We start from the raw sequence: 7,847 nt of genomic DNA, 5'->3' as shown, positions 1-7,847 counted from the left end.
CAAATTAATCATACAGTGCAACTACAATTAAAGTCAACCACTTGAGGACCACCAACCGACGACGTTTGACCAAATCTGCAATTATCAAGTCCTTCTGTACCAAAGCTCAACTGGCTCCGTTCGAGCAGCACGTCCACGGGAACTCCTCGTCCATTTCTTTCTCGTCCTCCACTTAGTGTGCATGCTAATTTGCGTACACACGGAATTAATATTCATGACTTGGCAGAACAAATCAGCATCCACAACCAGCAGCAAATCAGTCCCTGCTGCTTGGCGCTGACTGCTTCCAAATTGTCCGTAGTTACAACTTCGCCGGAACGGGTAAAAAATGACTCACTCAGGCAGGTCAGCCCAGAGGCAGTGGATGCCACGAAGATAGAACGATCCGTGCCGGGTAGTTGGTAAAACGAAAATAAACATTTGGTCAGCATTTCGAGTGCGGGGTGATTTGGTTTTTCTTGTTAAAAACTAAAACCACCAAGCCTAATTGAGTTGGTAAAACTGTGTCGGATAATTTATTCGTTTCTTTATATCAATTATTGGAAGTATCTTACAACAGATATAAATAGGTCGTGCTATAGACACTCAGAAATTTCTTATAATAACAAAGTTTCCAAGAAGAAGGTAAAATACATATCAATTGACACAATATATTTTTAATAATGGTACCTATCAAGGTACCTATCATAAAAAATAAAAAGATAGAAGATGTCTTGAGGACATCCTCCGTAGATTGCGTGGATGACGACCTGCAGCCATGGACTGAGCTGAATGTAGACCACTTTTATGTACTAAAACGGCCACTACGGCGTTGGTCTGAGTGAATAAATAAATTAATCATACAAAAATCATAAGTTTAAATATCTGAATTATCCAGTTCATTCATCCACTCGACATGGACATTAATAACAATGTTTGAAAACTCGACGTGCTTTTGCACAGAATGAGAACAATTTAATTCGAAAAATGTAGTGAATTGAAGTTAACCACTTTCCGATCCAATTCGAACCCACGACGTCAGTTTTTATCTACCCAAACAATCGTGATGAAATTCAAAATGCTGTGTAAGTTGCAGCAACAAGACATAGTTAATGAAAGAGAAAAAAAAATATTTTTTGCATGATTACTTAGAATTTTGAAGATGGAAAACTTTCCAATGAGCACGAAGTCAATTATATTAACACCGATCTGCACAATTTCCATGATATCCATCGCATTCAATTCTTCATGTCGTCTACCAACAGGAGATCCAAATCGAGGCCACCATATCTATCCCAAGAGTGAGAACAACTTTTCCGGGTCAGCTATCACCACTGTAATGGAAAGCACGTCGCATCGTATTTTCCCGACTATCTTCCGTGCTAGCGACCGACCAGATACAGGTGCGACCCGGCAGGTTCGAGACACCACCGTATTTATATTTATTAAGCAAATATAAAATCAATTTCTGTTCGGCTCATCTCTTTTTCCCATGGCGACTGCTTAGGTACAACATCGCCGGAACCCAAGCCAACGGCGATGTTTATGGAAGGAACGTTGGATACTGCTCTATGGTGGTAATGTGGCTGGTTCCAGAACAAGGTCCTGGAAAGCATTATCATGATTGTAAGTTTTCAGGCGTAAGCAAGAGCACGTACTTTCGCGAGCTATAGCTTCGGCTTTGGCTTCGGAAAATGCGGTAATCAAAGGTTTTCCGATGGAACCGTATTCGCATAGAAGCATATGGAATGGAAAATGAATTTTTAATGAGCAAATAATTTTAAAAGCATCGTGGGAGCGGAGTCTTATCAGCTTCTATTTCCAGGGCGATCGAAGCTTTTCATCTTATTGATAGCGGGGAAATCAATCATAATTTAGATATTTTGTTTTTAACTGCAACGTGATAATTTGCGAGTTATAATTTCACTACACATAATAATTGCTAAAACGTGGTCAGAACGGTGAAACATAATTTTCCTCAAGTCATCTTCTAAGAGTTCCATTATTGAAGAAAGCAAACCGATTTCGCGATAACTAGAAGCCTCTGCTGGATTTTTGTCCGGCTTCAAAATTGGAAAAACTTTGGCTTTTTTCCATTTATCTCGAAAGTATGCCAAATAAAAACATTTGTTAAATAAATTAACCACAAAGAATTAGGAGCTCTAAGAAAGTTTTTGATGCGTATGTAGAAAATACCATCATTAACCGGAACTTACATATTTTTAAATTTTCTTGTAATAGAGGAAAAAATATGTTAAGCTTTTTTAAGTGGAATGTATTCAACCGTCTAAGACGAGTTCAGTACTCTCCCTTTAATGACTCGACGTCAAGTACGAGACACTGAAGACGACCACACAGTTGTGGTCGAAATACGAATCTGCAAAGATAGCAAAATAATTAGTGGAATTAAATGGAGAGTACTAAACTCGCCTTAGACGGTTGTAATAGAGATCACTTTATCCAAATTATTATCGCCGCAGCAAAATAACCAAAGGACTCAGTAAGCTCTTGAAGTTAGGTGACAACTTGTGCAATTTTTTTCAGACTGTAAATTTGACAATTTGTTGATAAGTTTGTTAACTAAATTGAAAAATAATCGACGGGTAAGTTGTAGATTAGGGCGAAGAATTAAATTTTTAGAAATCATCCTGAAATTTATTCTAGCACGAAAGTAAGGTTAGTTTTTCGTAGTCAGATCACCGTTTGGAAGCTCGTAGGAATTGTCGGGCCACTGAATTGTAGCCGAAGAAAAGTGTTCAACTAACTTAAATTATCCGGTATTTAGTATATAAGGTATTCTAGATACGAAGCAAATCAATAAAGCCTTCAAAGATCAGTGTCGAGCTTTCATTCCATTCGCGACGAGCCAACACCATGCTTTTCTGAACCCATCAAGGTTTTTGGGAATCCTACGAGATTTCTAGATTTTTTCTGTCATGGTTGAGCGTCGATGAATATCATTTGAAATGTTTAGGTCTTCTATGGATATCTGGTAGGCCACCTTGCGATCAATATACATTAGTTGGATCGAGCGAAAATAACAAACTGTTTGCGTTATGATTGTAAATATAGGAAAAAGTGAAAAAAGTTAGCTCCCTAGCTCCCTATTAGTTACGCCAGAGAAAACTCCTAAATTTCAGGTCCCAACGAGTTACAGTTATATTAAGTTGAGGGTCTTATTTGGGATGTGTCGCCATTTTGAGGAAAACGCAATTTGAAATAAAAACGCGTTTGCCCCAAAACTTGTTTTTTTTCCTTAGTGTACATCATAGCAATACATATTTTAAAATTTTACTTTGATAAACGATCTTCTCTATTTGTTCTTGATATTTTGTGAATCAAAATTCAATGTCGATTGGAAATATATATATAGGGAAAACGACGGCTTAGGCAAGTTTTATTCTATTATTGTCAGGAGGGTTTTCGTTGACAAAATTTTATGAAATTTGGCCACAATATTCTTTGTTGTCGAAACTGCGGTCGAAAAAGATTCGCCACCGCACTAAATGTGTCATGTACAAGACGCTTATAAGACCGGTTGTCCTCTACGGACATGAAACATGGACAATGCTCGTGCAGAACTTGCAAGCACTCGGAGTATTCGAGAGACGAGTGCTTAGGACCATTTTTGGCGGTGTGCAAGAAGACAGTGTGTGGCGGTGAAGAATGAACCATGAACTCGCCCAACTCTACGGCGAACCCAGTATCCAGAAGGTAGCTAAAGCCGGAAGGGTACGATGGGCAGGACATGTTGCAAGAATGCCGGACAGCAACCCTGCAGAGATGGTGTTCGCTTCCGATCCGGCAGGTATGAGACGGCGTGGAGCGCAGCGAGCGAGATGGGCAGACCAGGTGCAAAACGGCTTGGCGAGCGTGGGGCGTATCCGAGGATGGAGAGATGCGGCCTCGAACCGTGCATTGTGGCGTCAAATTGTTGATTCAGTGTTATCTGTTTAGATGTTAACTAAATAAATGAAATGAATTCTTTGTTGATATGCAAAGAATGTTTAGGCCGAATTTGAGCATAATTAGTTATAGAAAACCCGCTGATAATAATAGAACAACACCTGCCATTTCCCCTATCTATTTTTTTAAATAGTCATTATATTAGGAGATATTCAAAAGTTAGTCGCGAAATGACTGAGATTGTTGCTTAACAACATCGCCCTGTTATGACAACATCGAAAACATATTGTGAGCTCGGATAAAGGAAGAAAATATTTTTGGCCGCCTGTTTGTATGGGGAAGTCCCATAGTGGAGCCGTTGTAGTAGTTTTCTCCTAATATAGTTCATAAGATGGCAATGCAGAGCATAATCCCCACACAAGCCTTTCTTAGCTGTTTACAGGGGATGACATAAATATAACGAGTTCGGCTTCGTTATGTAATTTGACGCTTGAGCTTCAACAAACAAGTAATTTGGACTATAACTTGCAAATATTCAATTCCTCCTTAATTTCTATATGATGATTGGAATGAAAAAAAATCCAGCAATATCATTTTAAAGAGACGCGATAAATAATCAATAGTTTCCCACTAAAAAGCTTTATTTCAGAGAGAGAAAAAAGTTGTTCGGGACTCGGTAGATTTTTTTTAATTGTTACGAAAAGAAAGCTGAAAAGCTATAATTTCACGTAGTGAAAGTTCTGGCGATGCCGGTATTTATAATAACATAAAAATGTATGGGATTTTCATCGATTGTTTACGAGCGAGTAAAGTCAGCACATAGATTTAGCAGACCGGAAGATTTGTCCGCAGAAGATGGTCGAAGGACAGTGAATCGACCGAAATGTCCGGACAGTCTGGCAAATCTATGTGTTGTCTTTACTCGCCGAAAAATAATCGATGAAAATCCCATACACCAGCGGTTCTCAACCTTGAGACTTGAGGGTACCTCAACCTTGAGGGTACATGTACAATTGGGCGTATATTCGCTGGCCCCAGGAGGCACATAGGACAAAAATGCGCAAAAGCGAATGTATTACAATATAAAACTTTTTAATACAGTTTTGATAATCATTCTCTTTTCCAAAACTTGGAAACCTCCATTTGAGAAGCATGAAGGCTGTTTCCGAAAGATTAAAAGCATATTACATTTCAAGACGCTCGGAACCCTCCTTTCAAGAGGCTCGGAAGCCTCCTTTCAAGAGGCTCGGAAGCCTCCTTTCAAGAGGCTCGGAAGCCTCCTTTCAAGAGGCTCGGAAGCCTCCTTTCAAGAGGCTCGGAAGCCTCCTTTCAAGAGGCTCGGTAGCCTCCTTTCAAGAGGCTCGAAGCCTCCTTTCAAGAGGGCCAGAAGCCTCCTTTCAAGAGGCCCGGAAGCCTCCTTCAAGAGGCTCAGCCTCCTCAAGAGGCCCGGAAGCCTCCTTTCAAGAGGCCCGGAAGCCTCCTTTCAAGAGGCTCAAGCCTCCTTTCAAGAGGCTCAAGCCTCCTTTCAAGAGGCTCGAAGCCTCCTTTCAAGAGGCCTGGAAGCCTCCTTCAAGAGGCCCAGCCTCCTTCAAGAGGCCAGAAGCCTCCTTCAAGAGGCTCAAGCCTCCTTTCAAGAGGCTCGGAAGCCTCCTTCAAGAGGCTCAAGCCTCCTTCAAGAGGCCTCGAAGCCTCCTTTCAAGAGGCTCAGCCTCCTTCAAGAGGCCTGGAAGCCTCCTTTCAAGAGGCTCAAAGCCTCCTTTCAAGAGCTCAGGAAGCCTCCTTTCAAGAGGCTCAGAAGCCTCCTTTCAAGAGGCTCAGCCTCCTTTCAAGAGCTCAGAGCCTCCTTTCAAGAGGCTCAAGCCTCCTTTCAAGAGGCTCAGAAGCCTCCTTTCAAGAGGCTCAGAAGCCTCCTTTCAAGAGGCTCAGAAGCCTCCTTTCAAGAGGCTCAGAAGCCTCCTTCAAGAGGCCTGGAAGCCTCCTTTCAAGAGGCCTGAAGCCTCCTTTCAAGAGGCTCAAAGCCCTCCTTTCAAGAGGCCTGGAAGCCTCCTTTCAAGAGGCTCGGAAGCCTCCTTTCAAGAGGCTCGGAAGCCTCCTTTCAAGAGGCTCGGAAGCCTCCTCTCAAGAGGCTCGGAAGCCTCCTTTCAAGAGGCTCGGAAGCCTCCTTTCAAGAGGCTCGGTGGCCTCCTTCCAAGGGGCTCGGTGGCCTCCTTCCAAGGGGCTCGGATGCATCTTTTCAATAGGCTCAGTAGCCTTCTTCCAAGAGGCTTGGAAGCCTCCTTCCAAGGGACTCGGGAGCCTCTTATCAAGACGCTAGGATGCCTCCTTTCAAGAGGCTTGGAATTTTTTTTCAAGAGGGTCGGAAACGTTTTTTCAAGAAGCTCGGAAGCCTCCTTTTAAGAGGCTCGGAAGCCATCTTTCAAGTGCCAGCCAGGCCACCACCATCTTGGCATGATCTGCCTAGGATCCGACGTATAACACGCGTCAATACCGGAGCTCCATCACTGCTAGAGATTCAAACAGCCATCCAAAGCATGAAATCGAATAAAGCCTCAGGGGTCGATCGCATATCAGCTGAGATGCTCAAAGCTGACACCATGACATTCGCTCAACTACTGCATCATTTATTTCGTAATATTTGGGACACCGCAACTTTCCCGTTCGGCTAGATGCAAGGTATCTTAGTGAAAGTGCACAAAAAGAGTGACCTGACTATGCGGTAACTGGCGAGGCATTGTGTTGCTGTGTACCGTTCTAAAAGTTCTATGCAATGTTTTCCTAGCCCGGATTCAGGAGAAGATCATCGGCATCATCGAGGCACAGTAAGAGGCCTTTTCGTGTAGAGTGCTGCGCAATGGGGTCTTGTCCGACCCTATCCGGGTCTTAGCTGGTGTGAGGCAAGGATGTATTCTATCACCGTTACTGGTCCTCATCGTAATCGACGAGATTCTGGTAGGTGCTATTGACCGTGAACACAACCGCGGCCTGTTACGGCAGCCTATAACCATGGAGCACCTAAACGACTTCGAATTGGCTGATGACGTTGTATTCCTCGTGCAACGGCGCTCTGATATGCAGAGTAAGCTCAACGACCTTGCCGAGTGCTCCTCATCGGCGGGTTTAGTCATCAACGTCAACAAAACCAAATCGTTGGATGTAAACACGGAGACCCCTTCCAGTTTCACAGTAGCCGGGCAACCAGTGGAGAATGTTAAAAGCTTCCAATATCTTGGTAGCCAAATGGCATCAGACGGCGGTACCAAGATCGACATAGGCGCACGGATCTAGGGATCTAGAAAGCAAGGGCTACCTTTGCGAGTTTAAGAAATATCTGGAAAAACAGGCAGATAAGTGAACGCACCAAAATACGAATTTTCAACTCTACCATGAAATCTGTGTTGTTATACGTAAGCGAAACATGGTGTCCATCAGGGAGAACACTCAAAGGCTGCAGGTGTTCATTAACAGATGAATGTGGTATATAATTCGGGCCTGGTGGCCTCACAACTGGATCTCAAACAACGAGCTCCATCGTCGTTGTCACCAGAGGCCGATAGCAACAGAAATTCGGGATCGGAAGTGGGGGTCGGCCACATTATATGTAGGGGCGGAAACGAAATCTGTAAAAAAGCATTAGACTGGAACCCAGCAGCACATCGTAGCAGAGGCAGACACAGAGGCTCTTGACGGCGAAGTATCAATAAAGAAATAAAAGAAGTCGACTGAAATCTAACCTGGCAACAGGTTATAGCGATAGCTGGGCAACGCCCAGGATGGAGATCCTGCAAGTCGGCCCTTTGCACCACTGGAGGTGCACAGGATCCATAAGTAAAAAAGTAAGATGCAAAATTCGGTCACTTTCGAGACCACTTCTTCTTCTTCTTCTTATTGGCATTACATTCCCACACTGGGACAGAGCCGCCTCGCAGCTTAGTATTCATTAAGCACTTCCACAGTTATTAACT

The sequence above is a fragment of the Armigeres subalbatus genome, unplaced genomic scaffold (assembly GCF_024139115.2).
Source record: "Armigeres subalbatus isolate Guangzhou_Male unplaced genomic scaffold, GZ_Asu_2 Contig210, whole genome shotgun sequence".
Classification (NCBI taxonomy): domain Eukaryota; kingdom Metazoa; phylum Arthropoda; class Insecta; order Diptera; family Culicidae; genus Armigeres; species Armigeres subalbatus.
The sequence above is the reverse complement of the archived record's forward strand: the minus strand, read 5'-3'. Positions refer to the sequence as shown.